This window comes from Arachis ipaensis, chromosome B10 (genome assembly GCF_059453495.1).
Source record: "Arachis ipaensis isolate K30076 ecotype BB chromosome B10, ASM5945349v1, whole genome shotgun sequence".
Taxonomy (NCBI): Eukaryota; Viridiplantae; Streptophyta; class Magnoliopsida; order Fabales; family Fabaceae; genus Arachis; species Arachis ipaensis.
This window is the reverse complement of record NC_142435.1, coordinates 76,234,209-76,251,969: the sequence shown is the minus strand read 5'-3', so window position 1 is coordinate 76,251,969 and position 17,761 is coordinate 76,234,209. Positions and strand designations below refer to the sequence as shown.

The following is a 17,761-nucleotide window of genomic DNA, read 5'->3' as shown; positions in this document are numbered from 1 at the left end:
GGTCTTTCATCATGGTTTTGTGCATTGGTAAGCCATGCATTGGCATAAAACTCTTAAATTAGTAGTTGTCCTACCTTTGGGGAAAGATCACAGAGAACTTGCCATCTCCTCCTTGTGATTTGATTGATTTCAGGGCACTATTCCCTTTTCTTATTGAAGGGCACTTCTCATGCAAGCTTGAGAGGATAATCTTCTTCCCATAAACATGATGTGTGGAAAAGGATCCAACACAAAACTCACCGGGAAGTGTACCGGGTCGTATCAAGTAGTAAAATTCACTTAGAGTGAGGTCGATCCCACAGGGATTGATGGATGAAGCAACTTTAGTGGGTGATTAGTTTAGTCAAGCTAACATTGAGTGAATTGTGTGAAATGTAGCCAACAGAAAGTAAATTGCAAGGAATTTAAAAGATGCAGAAAGTAAAATTACAAGTAACTTAAAGAATAAGAAAGTAAAATGGCTGAAACTTAAATTGCAAGAAATGTAAATTACATTAAATGTAAAAGGGAGTGGGTGATGGAAATTAAAGAATGCAATAGATCAAGCAACTGGAAGTTTAACTTGCAGGAAAGTGTAAATGTGCAGGAAATTAAACCAAGCTAAATGTGAACGGAAATGTGAAATTGTAGAATGCAGGAAAGGAAATTGCAATAAAGTAAAAGTAGCGGAAGAATTAAATGGCTTGAAAGTAAATTGAGTTGGGTGCTGAGAATTAAAATTCAACAGGAAAGTGTAAATAGCAATCAAACAGAGAAGTAAAAGATGCAAAATCATGTAACAGATCTAAACAGAAAAGGGAAATTGCTTGAAAAATTCAAAACAGCAAGACTGATGCTTAATTTGCAGCAATTTAAAGAATGTTGAAGATCTCAGGAGTGGAAGAGACTAGAAAGTAAGTCTAGATCTCAAATCCTTCCTTGATCCAACAATAACAATTGCAAATTGAAAATGGAAAAGTAAATTTGCAGAAGAAGAACAAGAGAAGTTGCAGATAGAGAATGAAAACAGAATTCCTTCCAATCTCAATCCAAAATTTCAAAACAGAAAAGAAAACTAAGAGAGAAAGCAAAATGAAAACTAACGAGTGCAAAACTCCCTATTGGAGCTAGCCTCTAATACTTTCTAATGGAGCTCCCCACTTCTTAAATGAAAATGATGCCTTATATAGGCATTTTACAAAATGAAAATGAAAATGAAAACAATATTTACAAAAATAAAATTCCTAATCTAACTTCTCTGTGTGCCTTTGAGTCATGTGGGCTTTGTTTGCTTTGGAGTGGAATTGGGTTGAAGATGGATCCGGATGGTTGCTCTTGGACTTGGGAAGAAATCCGTTTGCAATTTGGACTGTTGGTGCTTCACGTTTGAGTCAACATTTGAGGCAAATGTTGACTCAAACGTCTTCATGAAGGATTTATGCAGAACGGCCATTTCGCTGTCATTGGCATTTGAGTCCAAGTTTGAGGCCCAACTTGGACGCAAACGTTGACACTTGTTGCACATCAAGTCTTGGGATGCTACTTTGTCTACTTATCAACATTGCCAATTTCATGCCCACTATAGACTATTATATATGGTTGGAAATCTGTGAATATCAGCTTTCTAACCCAATTGGAATCACTTTAATTGGACATCTACAACTCAAGTTATGCTCCTTTGAAGAGGACAGGATTGCTGGCTTTGGTGTGCAACGTTTGAGGTGACGTTTGCCTCAAACGTGGTCAAAAATGCCAGATTCTGGAGGCTTAAACGCATTGTCCACCCCATACTATTATATATTGTTGGAAAGCCCTGAATGTCTACTTTCCAATTCCATTGGGAGCGCATAGTTTGGAGCTTCATAGCTCGAGTTATACTCCATCGAAGGTGCAGAGGTCAGTTGGCCTCACTGCAGGTTGACACCATGTTCGTTTATGCACATTTCGGGGTAGTTTTCTCCCTCAATTTTAGTATCCACCATCTAGTGCCATATATGCTTGGAAAGCTCTCAATTCCTACTTTCCATTTCTTTTTGAATCACCTCATTTGGAGCTCTGTAGCTCAAGTTATTCTTGTTGGAAGTATACCCCTTCATGCTGTGAGGAGCAACATTTGACCTCGAGTTTGAGGCAAACGTTGGTGCAAACTTGGCATGCATCCAGGATGAAATTGTGCTCTTCCTCACGTTTGAGTCCAAGTTTGAGGCAAACTTGAGCTCAAACGTGAGTTCCTTTCTTTGCTTTTTGCCATTCCCTTTTTCTTCAACCTTCTTCCAAACCTCTTTCCACCTATCATCAATCAACAATTGCATCAAAGCTGTGCTATAATCATGAGAGTTCTTATTCTTCTTGAAATTCAAGTGATTATGGTACAAAAACTCATGAAAATACATCAATTTATCCATGGTTGATTGAATCTAAGGAAAACATGAAATTCTACCCAAATGGCTTACTTATGGCTCAAGAAAGTGCATAAAACCTATAAAAAAAACAAAGAAAAAGCATAAAAAAACATGACATGATGACATGTCATCACAACACCAAACTTAAACCTTGCTTGTCCCCAAGCAAGAAAAGAATCATGCAATAGAGATTGACAATCCAAGGTAAGAAGAATAGCAACTCAATGTTCATGGCAAGCTAGTTTTCTATGCATGCTACAATCACAAAAGAAATGTAAATGATTGATGCTTCTATTTAGCTCATTTTATGAAATCTTTTCTTTATGTTTCTTCCTTGAAGCAAGCTTTTGATTTTTCTTGTTAGCTTCTCCTTTTGGGTGCTTTTCCCCAAGAGTTAATAACAAAGCTACGATTCTAAATGCTTTGTTTTCAAGTATTACCACTTGATACATAAGCACCACAAGCATTTGAATTAGAGGACTTCATTAAGCTCATTTTTTTCTTTTCTTGACTCTCTAATCATTGATGCTCAGAACCTTGAGCTTTGAAGGAGTGCTTTTGCACTTTGAGCCTAGCCTTGACTTCTAAGTATTTTGTTTTCAAGCATTTGGCTTGATACATAAACAGGACAAGTACTTAGCAAATAAATTGCCATTGGTACTCAGAGCCTTCAGCTTTCTCATTCTTCCCCTTTTTCTTTCTTGCTTTATTTTGCATTTGCTTCTTCAAGGTTTTCATGATTTTAAAAGATTTCACAAAACGTGCTAGATGAAAACTTCAATTAAATAAAATCTAATGCAATTAAGCAACAATCAAACATACTAGCTTTCCAATACTTTTATGCACATGCTAAATTATTCTTTAATTCCTTGTTTGTTTATGATCATGATACTTTATTGCTTTTGAATTCACAAAACTCAAGTTGGTAATCATAATGGCACAGCACCATGTTGCAATTTAGAAATCAAACTATGCCTTTTCATACACACATGCATACAGAGAAGGTAAAGACAATCATGCAGTTTATAGTGCTTGAAACAAATGAGAGGAAAATGAACTTTACAACCTTGTAGTTCATCTTCTCTATTGTTGTCATTTTCCTCCCATTCTCCTCCTTACCATACCAACTCAAAATGCTTGCTCATCCTCAAGCAACTATTAGAACCGTGGCTATGGGGCTAAGATGGATTATGAATGTCTTACACAATGAAATGTTAGTAACACATGTGTTTCAAGCAAGCAAAATTAAAGATATGAGGGCACAGAGAAACAGAGACATTATTTTTGCAAATATAAGTTGGTGTGCATGATACATTGCATAAAAGTATAAGTGGCACACCAAACTTAGTGTGACACTTTCTCTTGGAATTGATGCAAGTATCCAGCAAAGATTGGAAGCAAATTTTTGTTGCATAGCAACACCAAACTTAGAATGCAACCATATGTCAATTTATTAAAATTTAAACTAAACAGACAGAGAAAATGAACTAGACAAAGTAATAAAATGTCACCCAAGGTTGGGTTGCCTCCCAACAAGCGCTCTTTTAGTGTCATTAGCTTGACATGTTGTTATTCACTTTCTTCCTCTTCTTCCAGATTGTTAAGAGGAATGATCTGAAGGAGGGAGAAGATTCAGCTCTTGTCCCCTTTCTTGGTTTCCTTTCAGCAAGCTTTCTTTTGTACATGGCTTGATTGAGCTTGCTTGCTAATGGTCTAGGGGTTGGATTGCTTGTGGTTGACCCTTTATTCTTCATGAATATTGTCCTTGGTAGCTTGGTCACAATCCTCTTCTTGGTACTTTTGTTAATTGCCTTCACTTCCTTGAATCCAAGTCTTGGTGGTTGTATGATTGTTGGAGTCTTCTTTTCATCAAGAGCCTCTTGAATTGGTGGCTCAATGAGCTCTTCCTTAATGTACTTCTCTGCTTCAGTTGAGTGTGACTTCTCTTGATTGGCTTCCTCCTCTTCTTTTACATGATCTTCCATTAAGCCTTTTGGGAGTGAAGTTTCATGTTCCTCTTTCACCTTAATTAGCTGCTGTGAATATGAAGCCACAGGTTCAAACACCTCCACAACCTCCTTTTCTATTGAAATTTCACTTGACACATAGGCTTCCTCATCTTGCTTTTCCACTTCCTCACCCACAAATTGGTCTTCATCCTCTCTGTTTAATGGTTCTAAGGTCCCCCTTGTTTGCTCTAAGGGCCCATTCATCTTCTTGAAGACAATTTCTTTCCAGGATGGGGATTTTGTGTATCTTTCCACGAGTTTTCTGTGTTTTTCAATGGCTTGAAGGTAATCCTCATCTGTTGGTTCAAGAGATGAAGGTTGAGAATAATTTTGGTGACATGGATGTATTGTGGTGAAGTTGTGTTGAGGGGTGTGGAATGAGTTATGTGATTGATGGGATGACTTGTATGGATTTTGGAGGAAACTTTGTGTTGAGGCATAATCAAGTGATAAAGATCTTTCAAATGAGAAACTTGGACGTGAGGGTGGATGCTCTTTCATTCCTTGGTGATACTCCTAGCCACCATGAGGATAATGATATGAATCATTTTGTGATGGTGGTTGGTATCCCATATGATTTTCTTGCTCATCTTGTGTCTCTGAAGCAAATCTCCATGAATTGGAGTGCTCAGAATGTGTATTCTCGTGGTGATATTCCCAGCCACCATTAGAGATTGGTGATGGTGGATAATATCCCATAAAATTTGTTTGATCATAAGTTGAGTTGAACTCCATTTGAATTTTGTAAAACACAACACCAAGGAAAATTGAAATTCATATCTGAGAGATGAATTTCTTAGTGAGGCAATAACTCAAACACCTTAGTTTCAACTTAGAACAGAGAACAAAAATAAGGAAAATGCTTGATCTAGACTTCTTACCCACTTAATCATTGTTGATATAAATCAATCCCCGGCAACGGTGCCAAAAACTTGATGTGTGGAAAACGATCCAACACAAAACTCACCGGCAAGTGTACCGGGTCGTATCAAGTAGTAAAACTCACTTAGAGTGAGGTCGATCCCACAGGGATTGATCGATCAAGCAACTTTAGTGGGTGATTAGTTTAGTCAAGCTAACATTGAGTGAATTGTGTGAAATGTAGCCAACAGAAAATAAATTGCAAGGAATTTAAAAGATGCAGAAAGTAAAATTGCAAGTAACTTAAAGAACAAGAAAGTAAAATGGCTGAAACTTAAATTGCAAGAAATGTAAATTGCATTAAATGTAAAAGGGAGTGTGTGCTAGAAATTAAAGAAAGCAATAGATCAAGCAACTGGAAGTTTAACTTGCAGGAAAGTGTAAATGTGCAGGAAATTAAACCAAGCTAAATGTGAACGGAAATGTGAAATTGTAGAATGCAGGAAAGGAAATTGCAGTAAAGTAAAAGTAGCGGAAGAATTAAATGGCTTGAAAGTAAATTGAGTTGGGTGCTGAGAATTAAAATTCAACAGGAAAGTGTAAATAGCAATCAAACAGAGAAGTAAAAGATGCAAAATCATGTAACAGATCTAAACAGAAAAGGGAAATTGCTTGAAAAATTCAAAACAGCAAGACTGATGCTTAATTTGCAGCAATTTAAAGAATGTTGAAGATCTCAGGAGTGGAAGAGACTAGAAAGTAAGTCTAGATCTCAAATCCTTCCTTGATCCAACAATAACAATTGCAAATTGAAAATGGAAAAGTAAATTTGCAGAAGAAGAACAAGAGAAGTTGCAGATAGAGAATGAAAACAGAATTCCTTCCAAACTCAATCCAAAATTTCAAAACAGAAAAGAAAACTAAGAGAGAAAGCAAAATGAAAACTAACGAGTGCAAAACTCCCTATTGGAGCTAGCCTCTAATACTTTCTAATGGAGCTCCCCCCTTCTTAAATGAAAATGATGCCTTATATAGGCATTTTACAAAATGAAAACAATATTTACAAAAATGAAATTCCTAATCTAACTTCTCTGTGTGCCTTTGAGTCATGTGGGCTTTGTTTTCTTTGGAGTGGAATTGGGTTGAAGATGGATCCGGATGGTTGCTCTTGGACTTGGGAAGAAATCCGTTTGCAATTTGGACTGTTGGTGCTTCACGTTTGAGTCAACATTTGAGGCAAACGTTCACTCAAACGTCTTCGTGAAGGATTTATGTAGAACGGCCATTTTGCTGTTATTGGCATTTGAGTCCAAGTTTGAGGCCAAACTTGGACGCAAATGTTGACACTTGTTGCACATCAAGTCTTGGGATGCTACTTTGTCCGCTTATCAATATTGCCAATTTCATACCCACTATAAACTATTATATATGGTTGGAAAGCTCTGAATGTCAGCTTTCTAACCCAATTAGAATCACCTCAATTGGACATTTACAACTCAAGTTATGCTCCTTTGAAGATGACAGGGTTGCTGGCTTTGGTGTGCAACGTTTGAGGTGACGTTTGCCTCAAACGTGGTCGAAAACGCCAGATTCTGTAGGCTCAAACGCATTGTCCACCCCATACTATTATATATTGTTGGAAAGCCCTGAATGTCTACTTTCCAATTCCATTGGGAGTGCATAGTTTGGAGCTTCACAGCTCGAGTTATACTCCATCGAAGGTGCAGAGGTCAGTTGGCCTCACTGCAGGTTGACACCATGTTCGTTTATGCACATTTCAGGGCAGTTTTCTCCCTCAATTTTAGTGTCCACCATGCAGTGCCATATATGCTTGGAAATCTCTCTATTCCTACTTTTCATTGCTTTTTGAATCACCTCATTTGGAGCTCTGTAGCTCAAGTTATTCTTGTTGGAAGTATACCCCTTCATGCTGTGAGGAGCAACGTTTGACCTCGAGTTTGAGGCAAACGTTGGTGCAAACTTGGCATGCATCCAGGATGAAATTGTGCTCTTCCTCACGTTTGAGTCCAAGTTTGAGGCAAACTTGAGCTCAAACGTGAGTTCCTTTCTTTGCTTTTTGACATTCCCTTTTTCTTCAACCTTCTTCCAAACCTCTTTCCACCTATCATCAATCAACAATTGAATCAAAGATGTGCTATAATCATGAGAGTTCTTCTTCTTCTTGAAATTCAAGTGATTATGGTACAAAAACTCATGAAAATGCATCAATTTATCCATGGTTGATTGAATCTAAGGAAAACATGAAGTTCTACCGAAATGGCTTACTTATGGCTCAAGAAAGTGCATAAAACCTATAAAAAAACAAAGAAAAAGTATAGAAAAATATGACATGATGACATGTCATCAAAACACAGTTGTAGAATTGATTCTCATGCAAGCTAGAGAGGAACCTTGTTGAGTCATATGAAGAAGTAACCGGTTCCTTTCCTTTCCTTTTGTTTGACGAAGAAGATTGATTCTTGGGTGCCATTCTTTTTTATATAGCTTGTTTGATCAAAACTAAAACCAAACTTAAAGATTTTTCTTTTCCTCAAGCAATGAAAAATAAGAATAATGGTGAAGAAAAAGAAGAGAAGAGTGTAAGATGGGTGAATGATGGTGAAAACTAAGGATTTGGAAGAGGGGAATGAAGAGGAAAGGGGAGAAGGCTACGATTATGTAGAGAGAAGAATGAAGTAATTGTGAATGAAGGAGATATGTATGGGCAAGTATTTATAGGGAGAATGTGAGGTGGAATAGATGGTGGAGTTTGAAACTTTAGATCCAAGGGTGTGCATAGAGGGGGTAGTACAAAACAAACTAGGGAAAGGGACAAAGTTTGTAAGGTTTGGGATAGAGTGTGGAATAAGTATGGCATTAGATTGATAGATGTATAGAGAGAAGTGACCAATGCATGTGGAGGGAAGCAAGTAAGGACAAATGCATTCAAAATCTTGTATTTTAGGGGGGTCTTCGAGACTTTGAAGAGTTGCATACATAGCTCCATATAAACTTAGACCATAGGGTGGTTGAAAGACTTATGCATGCACAAGAGAGACCAATGCATGTGCCTTACTCAGTGGACTAGTGAGTGAAAGCTAGTAGAGAGTCCATAGGTGTTCATATACTTCTACCTTCAAAATTTAAATGAAAATTAAAGAGGAAAAAAAAATATAGTAATAAAGAATATGAAAACATGCATGAAAAGAAACAAGAAATATTTGCTAAGCACAAGAGGGGAGAAGTGCATGAGATACACTCCCATGCAAAAGGGCAACCATACCAAACTTAATTTTGGTTGTGGTGTGTTATATGCATAGCCCCTAGGAAGGCCACTATGCCCATCACTTTGGTGTGTTATACGCACCATATGTGGAGTATAATGCATGGAAAAACAAGGCCCAGGGGAGTGCACCATTTGGTGCGTTATACGCACCACATCTTGTGAATAACGCAGGGGGCACGATAAGGCACTTGGGGGAAAATATCCTGCGTATAACCCAGTGCTAGGAATTGAAAAATGGTAGCTCTGTTTGATTTGGTGCATATAACACATGGATCTCAATTGATGAAGTTTGGTTCTATTTGCTTTGTCACTTTTAACGCATCACTCATGCGTATAACGCATGGCATTGAACAACACTAAACTTGGCCTTTGTTTGGGCTCTACCAGGGAATGAAATTTTGTAATTTGTTTTCTCTAGTTGCATGCATGAATCATAAACAAAAGAAAAGCTAATAAAAACTAAGAAAATAGGAATTCAAAGGATACTAATAATTAGGTTACCTCCTAATAAGCGCTTCTTTAACGTTACTAGATTGACGTGCACTCTCTAGGTAAACAAATAAATAGATTTCTGAGAATCCACGTCACTGCCAAGATAATGCTTCAATCATTAACCATTCATAGTGAACCTTCTTTGGGAATCTGCCTCCATAACCTCAATATAGCTATAAGGAGACACCTTAGTGATAGTGAAAGGTTATGACCATCTTGTTTTGAATTTTTTAGGGAAGATTTTCAGGCTTGAGTTGAAGAGGAGAACTTGTTGTCTGGGCTCAAATATCCTTGAGGATATTTTCTTATCATGCAACACTTTTGTCGTCTCCTTGTAGAGTTTAGCATTTTCATATGTGGTAACCCTAAACTCATCGGGCTCGTTGAGTTGAAGCAGCCTCTTCTCGCCCACAGCCTTAGCATCAAAATTAAGGAACTTGGTAGTCTAGTAAGCTCTATGCTCTAATTCCACTGGCAAGTGGCAAAATTTGCCATAAACAACCTAGTAAGAGGACCTGCCAATGGGTGTCTTGAAGGCTATTTTGTACGCCCAAAGAGCATCATCTAGCTTCTTGGCCCAATCTTTCCTTGAAACTCCCACAGTCTTCTCTATAATCCTCTTGAGCTCTCTATTAGAAACTTCCACTTGAACACTTGTCTAGGGGGGATAAGGAGTAGCCACCTTATCTTTAATCTCATATTTGTGGAGAAGAGTATTAAATTGCATGTTAGAGACGTGGCTTCCTCCATCATTGATCAAGGTTCTTGGAACACCAAACCTATTGAAAACATTCTTCTGAGGGATTGAAGCACCACTTAAGCATTATTGATGGGAAATAGGATTCCCTCCACCCATTTAGAAATATAATCCATAGCTACTAAGATGTAATTATTTTAATATTAGCGTTGGAAAGGTCCCATGAGATCTATTCCCCCCACATTAAACAATTCCATCTCTAAAATGAAATTTTGTAGTATCTGATGCTTCTTTGGTAAGTTCCTTGACCTCTCATGTAAACCCTACGTAATTAATGAATAATTAGCTAATAAATTAATTATTAATTAAATAAATTAGGAAGTTAAATTTTATTATTCCACAGAGATAGAAATATTAAAAATATGAATTTTGACACCAATTTTAAAGATTTTGGCCCAAAACTGGGGCAACGGGCCAAATCGATTTGACCGGGCCCAAGGCCCATCATATAAAAGCCATAGAGTAGCATTCTTCTCTCGTAAATCACATTGAATCATGCTGAAAGGGAAGGAACATGATGAGCGGATAATTTATACGCTTTTTGGCATTGTTTTTACATAGTTTTCAGTATGATTTAGTTAGTTTTTAGTATATTTTTATTAGTTTTTAAATAAAAATTATATTTCTGGACTTTACTATGAGTTTGTGTATTTTTCTGTGATTTCAGGTATTTTCTGGCTGAAATTGAGGGACTTGAGCAAAAATCATATTCAGAGGCTGAAGAAGGACTGCAAATGCTGTTGGATTCTGACCTCCCTGCACTCAAAGTGGATTTTCTGGAGCTACAGAAGTCCAAATGGCGCGCTCTTAATTGTGTTGGAAAGTAGACATCCAACTCTTTCCAGCAATATATAATAGTCCATACTTTGCTCGAGTTTAGATGACGCAAACTGGCGTCCAACGCCAACTTTCTGCCCTATTCTGGAGTTAAACGCCAAAAACAGGTTACAAACTGGCGTTTAACTCCAAGAAAGACCTCTGCACGTGAAAGCTTCAATGCTCAGCCCAAGCACACACCAAGTGGGCCCGGAAGTAGATTTCTGCATTATTTACTCATTTCTGTAACCCTAGTAACTAGTTTAGTATAAATAGAACTTTTTACTATCATGTTAGGCATCAGATCTTTGATTAGTCTTATGCTATCTTAGACCTTTATGGGGGCTGGCCATTTGGCCATACCTGGACCATCATCACTTATGTATTTTCAATGGTAGAGTTTCTACACACCATAGATTAAGGTGTGGAGCTCTGCTGTTCTTCATGAATTAATGCAAAGTACTATTGATTTTCTATTCAATTCACGCCTATTTCTTGTCTAAGATATTCATTCGCACACAAGAACATGATGAATGTGATGATTATGTGACGCTCATCACCATTCTCACTTATGAACGCGTGCCTGACAACCACTTCCGTTCTACATGCAAATAAGCTTGAATGTGTATCTCTTAGCCTCCTGATCGTGAGATCAAAGTCTTCGTGGTATAGGCTAGAATTATTGGCGGCTATTCTTGATATCCGGAAAGTCTAAACCTTGTCTGTGGTATTTCGAGTAGGATCTAGGAAGGGATGACTGTGATGAGCTGCAAACTCGCGAGTGCTGGGCGTAGTGATAGACGCAAAAGGATTACTGAATCCTATTCCAGTATGATCGAGAACCGACAGATGATTAGCCGTGCGGTGACAGCACATTTTGGACCATTTTCACTGAGAGGATGGGATGTAGCCATTGACAACGGTGATGCCCTACATACAGCTTGCCATGGAAAGGAGTAAGGAATGATTGGATGAAGACAGCAGGAAAGCAGAGGTTCAGGAGGAACGAAAGCATCTCTATATGCTTATCTGAAATTCTCACGAATGAATTGCATAAGTATCTCTATCCTATTTTATATTTTAATTATATTTTAATTATCAAATCTCTATAACCAGTTGAATCCGCCTGACTAAGATTTACAAGGTGACCATAGCTTGCTTCAAGCCGACAATCTCCGTGGGATCGGCCCTTACTCATGTAAGGTTTATTACTTGGACGACCCAGTGCACTTGCTGGTTAGTTGTGCGAAGTTGGGACAAAGAACTATGATTATGAACATGCGCATTAAGTTTTTAGCGCCGTTTCCAAGGAATGAACGATCACGATTTTCCCACACCAAGTTTTTGGCACCATTGCCATGGATTGTTCGAGTTTGGACAACTGACGGTTCATCTTGTTGCTCAGATTAGGTAAATTTTATTTTAATTTTAAGCTTTTTGTTCTTATTATTTTTATTTTTATTTTCGAAAAAAATTTAAAAAAAAATTAAAAATAAATTATTCTATGGCTTCAGAATTTTTAAGAATGAATTCTAGAGTTTCATGATGATTTGTTGAAGTCTGGCTGGCTGTGAAGCCATATCTAATTCTTTTGGACCGAGGTTTCAACTTATCATCACAGCGAGTCCTTGGACTCCCATCGTATCAGCTGTTGTATGCTTGATTTGTATCTGCTGAAGCTTGTCTGGCCATTGGCCATGTCTAGTGTTTTGGACTGGAGCTTTCACTGAAAGCTTGGCTGGCTAGTAAGCCATGTCTAATTCCTGGACTGGAGCTTTAGACTAACATTGCATGATTCCTGGAATTCTCATTAAAAATTTTTGAAATCCTTATTTTTCTTTTTCCAATTAATTTGCGAAAAATCAAAAAAAATTCAATAAAATTTTAAAAAAAATAATTTTGTGTTTCTTGTTTGATTCTTGTGTCAAATTTTAAGTTTAGTGTCAATTGCATGTTTTTAAAATTTGTGCATTTTTCGAAAACTCATGCATGTGTTCTTCATGATCTTCAAGTTGTTCTTGATGAATTTCTTTGTTTGATCTTTAAATTTTTCTTGTTTTTCATATGCATTTTCAATTTGTTAGTGTCTATACATGAAAAATTTTTAAGTTTGGTGTCTTTCATGTTTTTCTCTTCTTAAAAATTTTCAAAAATAAGTTCTTGGTGTTCATCTTGACATTCAAAGTGTTCTTGGTGTTCATCTTGACATTCATAAGTGTTCTTGCATACATCATTTGTCTTGATCCAAAATTTTCATGCATTGAGTCTTTTTGATGTTTTTCTCTCTCATCATTAAAATTCAAAAATCAAAAAAATATCTTTCCCTTATTCTTCTCATAAATTTCGAAAATTTGATTTGATTTAGTCAAAAAGTTTTTAAAATTTAATTGTTTCTTATAAGTCAAATTAAAATTTCAATTTCAAAACTCTATCTTTTTAAATCTTTTTTTTTCAAAAATCAAATATTTTTCATTTTTCTTTCATAATTTTCGAAAATTTCAAATTGATTTTCAAAAAAATCTTTTTCTTATTTTTGTTTCATATTTTTGAATTCATTTCTAACTTTTAATATTTTGATTCAAAAATCTCAAGTTGTTACTTGCCTATTAAGAAAGGTTCATTCTTTAAATTTTAAAATCCTATCTTTTAGTTTTTTGTTAGTCAAGTAATCAACTTTAATTTTCAAAAATAAAATCTTTTTAATTTCCTTTTTAAATTTTTTTCAAAATAAATTTCAATCATATCTTTTTCAATTCCAATCATATCTTTTTCAATTTCAATTATATCTTTTTCAAAATCAATTTCAAAATCTCTTCTAACCTCTTATCTTTTCAAAATTGGTCTTCAAATCTTTTTCAAACTAATCCTATCTTTTTGTTTGATTCTTATCTTTTTCAAAACTACTTAACTAATTCTCTCTCTAATTTTCGAAAATCACCTTCCTCTTTTTCAAAATTCCTTTTTAATTAACTAATTGTTTTAAATTTTAATTTGATTTTATTTTATTTTTCTTTTAAATTTTCGAATTTTAACTTTAATTTTAAATTGAAAATAAAAATATTTTTATTTTATTTTATTTTATTTTCAAATTCTTCTCTCTCACCTCCTCCTAATTATTTATTTATCTACTAACACTTCTCTTCTTCTTAAAAATTTGAACCCTCTCTCTCTTTATGTGTTCGAATTTCTTTTCTTCTTCTACTCACATAAAGGAATCTCTATACTGTGACATAGAGGATTCCTCTTCTTTTCTGTTTTCTTCTTTTTCATATGAGCAGGAAAAAGGATAAGAACATTCTTGTTGAAGCTGATCCTGAACCTGAAAGGACTCTGAAGAGGAAGCTAAGGGAAGCTAAAGCACAACTCTCTGGAGAAAATCTGACAGAAATTTTCAAAAAAGAAGGAGACATGGCCGAAAATAATAACAATGCAAGGAAGATGCTTGGTGACTTTACTGTACCAAATTCCAATTTACATGGAAGAAGCATCTCAATCCCTGCCATTGGAGCAAACAATTTTGAGCTAAAGCCTCAATTAGTTTCTCTGATGCAACAGAACTGCAAGTTTCATGGACTTCCAACAGAAGATCCGTTTCAGTTCTTAACTGAATTCTTGCAGATCTGTGATACTGTTAAGACCAATGGGGTTGACCCCAAGGTCTACAGGCTTATGCTTTTCCCGTTTGCTATAAGAGATAGAGCTAGAATATGGTTGGACTCTCAACCTAAAGATAGCCTAAACTCTTGGGATAAGCTGATCACAGCTTTCTTAGCCAAGTTCTTTCCTCCTCAAAAGCTTAGCAAGCTTAGAGTGGATGTTCAAACCTTCAAACAAAAAGAAGGTGAATCCCTCTATGAAGCTTGGGAGAGATACAAGCAACTGACCAAAAAGTGTCCTTCTGACATGCTTTCAGAATGGACCATCCTGGATATATTCTATGATGGTCTGTCTGAATTATCAAAGATGTCATTGGACAATTCTGCAGGTGGATCCATTCACCTAAAGAAAACGCCTGCAGAAGCTCAGGAACTCATTGACATGGTTGCAAATAACCGGTTTATGTACACTTCTGAAAGAAATCCTGTGAGTAATGGGACACCTCAGAGGAAGGGATTTCTTGAAATTGATACTCTGAATGCCATATTGGCCCAGAATAAAATATTGACCCAGCAAGTCAATATGATTTCTCAGAGTCTGAATGGATTGCAAGCTGCATCCAACAGTACTCAAGAGGCATCTTCTGAAGAAGAAGCTTATGATCCTGAGAATCCTGCAATAGCAGAGGTGAATTATATGGGGGAACCCTATGGAAACACCTATAATCCCTCATGGAAAAATCATCCAAATTTCTCATGGAAGGATCAACAAAAGCCTCAACAAGGCTTTAATAATGGTGGAAGAAACAGGTTCAGCACTAGCAAACCTTTTCCATCATCCACTCAGCAAAAGACAGAGAATTCTGAGCAGAATCCATCTAGCTTAGCAAATATAGTCTCTGATCTATCTAAGGCCACTCTAAGTTCCATGAATGAGACAAGGTCCTCCATTAGAAATTTGGAGGCACAAGTGGGCCAGCTGAGTAAAAGAGTCACTGAAATTCCTCCTAGTACTCTCCCAAGCAATACAGAAGAGAATCCAAAAAGAGAGTGCAAGGCCATTACCTTACTTGGTGTGGCCGAACCCAGAGAGGAGGAGGAGGACGTGAATCCTAGTAAAGAAGACCTACTGGAATGCTCAGTGACCAATAAGGAGTTTCCCTTTGAGGAACCAAAGGAATCTGAGGCTCATCTAGAGACCATCGAGATTCCATTGAATCTTCTTTTACCATTCATGAGCTCTGATGACTATTTATCTTCTGAAGAAGATGAAGACATTGCTGAAGAGCAAGTTGCTCAATATTTAGGAGCAATCATGAAGCTGAATGCCAAATTATTTGGTAATGAGACTTGGGAGGATGAACCTCCATTGCTCATCAAGGAACTAAATGCCTTGGCTCAGCAAACTCTACCTCAAAAGAAACAGGATCCTGGTAAATTCCTAATTCCCTGTAACATAGGCACCATGACATTTGAGAAAGCTTTGTGTGACCTGAGGTCAGGAATAAACTTAATGCCACTCTCTGTAATGGAGAAACTTGGGATCTTTGAGGTGCAAGCTGCCAGAATCTCATTAAAGATGGCAGATAACTCAAGAAAACAGGCTTATGGACAAGTAGAGGACGTGCTAGTAAAGGTTGAAGGCCTTTACATCCCTGCTGATTTCATAATCCTAGACACTGGGAAGGATGAGGATGAATCCATCATCCTTGGAAGACCTTTCCTAGCCACAGCAAGAACTGTAAATGATGTGGACAGAGGAGAATTGGTCCTTAAACTGAATGAGGACAACCTTGTGTTTAAAACTCAAGGATCTCCTTCTGTAACCATGGAGAGTAAGCATGAAAAGCTTCTCTCACTGCAGAGTCAACCAAAGCCCCCACAGTCAAACTCTATGTTTGGTGTTGGGAGGCCACAACCAAACTCTAAGTTTGGTGTTGAATCCCCACATTCAAACTCTAAGTTTGGTGTTGGGAGGTTCCAAATAATGCTCTGAATATCTGTGAGGCTCCATGAGAGCTCACTGTCAAGCTATTGACATTAAAGAAGCGCTTGTTAGGAGGCAACCCAATGTTATTTAATTATATCTATTTAATTTTTATTTTTATTTTGTGATTTATTAGGTTGATGATCATGTGAAGTCACAAAAACTAATGAAAAATCAAAAAATAAAATGAAAAACAGCCTTAAGAAAAGCACACCCTGGAGGAAGAGCATTCTGGCGTTTAAACGCCAGAAACAAGCATCTGTCTGGCGTTTAACGCCAGAAACAAGCATCAAGCTGCCGTTAAATGCCAGAAACAAGCACCAGACTGGCGTTTAACGCCAGAACAGAGCATGGAAGTGGCGTTAAACGCCAGAAACAAGCACCAAGCTAGCGTTTAACGCCAGATATGCATACTAAGGGCGTTTTACACGCCTAATTGGAGCAGGGATGTTAAATCCTTGATCCCTCAGGATCTGTGGACCCCACAGGATTTCCCACAGGATCTGTGGACCCCACAGGATCCCCACCTACCCTAACTATCTCTCTTCACACCTTTTTATAACCCTCTTCCCCAAATACCCTTCAACAATCACCTCAATCACTTAAATTCAAACAATTCACAAACCTCCATCTCCTCTATTTTCTTCTTCTTCTACTCACTTCTTTCTTTTTTTTGCTCAGGGATGAGCAAACCTTTTAAGTTTGGTGTGGTAAAAGCATTGCTTTTTGTTTTTCCATAACCATCAATGGCACCTAAGGCCAGAGAAACCTCAAGAAGGAGGAAAGGGAAGACAAAAGCTTCTACCTCCGAGTCATGGAAGATGAAGGGATTCATCTCAAGGGTCCAGAGCTCAGTAGTAGAGCATTTGACTGCACAACAAGAGAGCCCACTCATGGACCTCAACAAGAGCTATGAGGGAGGAGCAACAAAGGCAAGGAGGAGACATAGAGGAGCTCAAGAGCACCATTGGTTCTTCAAGAAGAGGAAGATGCCACCCTCACTAAGGTGGACCCGTTTCTTAATCTCCTTGTTCTTATTTCTCTGTTTTTTCGTTTACTATGCTTTATGTTTATGTTTGTGTCTTATTACATGATCATTAGTATTTAAGTGTCTATGCCTTAAAGTTATGAATGTCCTATGAATCCATCACCTCTCTTAAATGAAAAATGTTTTAATTACAAAAGAACAAGAAGTACATGAGTTTCAAATTCATCCTTGAAATTAGTTTAATTATTTTGATGTAGTGACAATACTTTCTGTTCTCTGAATGAATGCTTGAACAGTGCATATGTCTTTTGAATTTGTTGTTTATGAATGTTAAATATGTTGGCTCTTGAAAGAATGATGAAAAAGGAGACATGTTATCTGATAATCTAAAAAATCATAAAAATGATTCTTGAAGCAAGAAAAAGCAGTGAATACAAAAGCTTGGGGAAAAAAAAAGGAAAAAAAATGTCAAAAAAAAAATAGAAAGAAAAAGAAAAAGCAAGCAGAAAAAGCCAAAAGCTCTTTAAACCAAAAGGCAAGAGCAAAAAGCCAATAGCCCTTAAAACCAAAAGGAAAGGGTAATAAAAA

General features: G+C 37.0%; 1 non-coding gene across 1 annotated transcript; it reads right to left on the bottom strand.

Moving 5' to 3' along the window:
* Positions 1–14,403: 14,403 nt before the first annotated feature.
* On the bottom strand, positions 14,404–14,511 carry LOC148580481 (small nucleolar RNA R71). The gene has a single exon (XR_015895750.1). It is a non-coding gene; the product is annotated as a small nucleolar RNA R71 (small nucleolar RNA).
* Between the last annotated feature and the right edge of the window lie 3,250 nt (positions 14,512–17,761).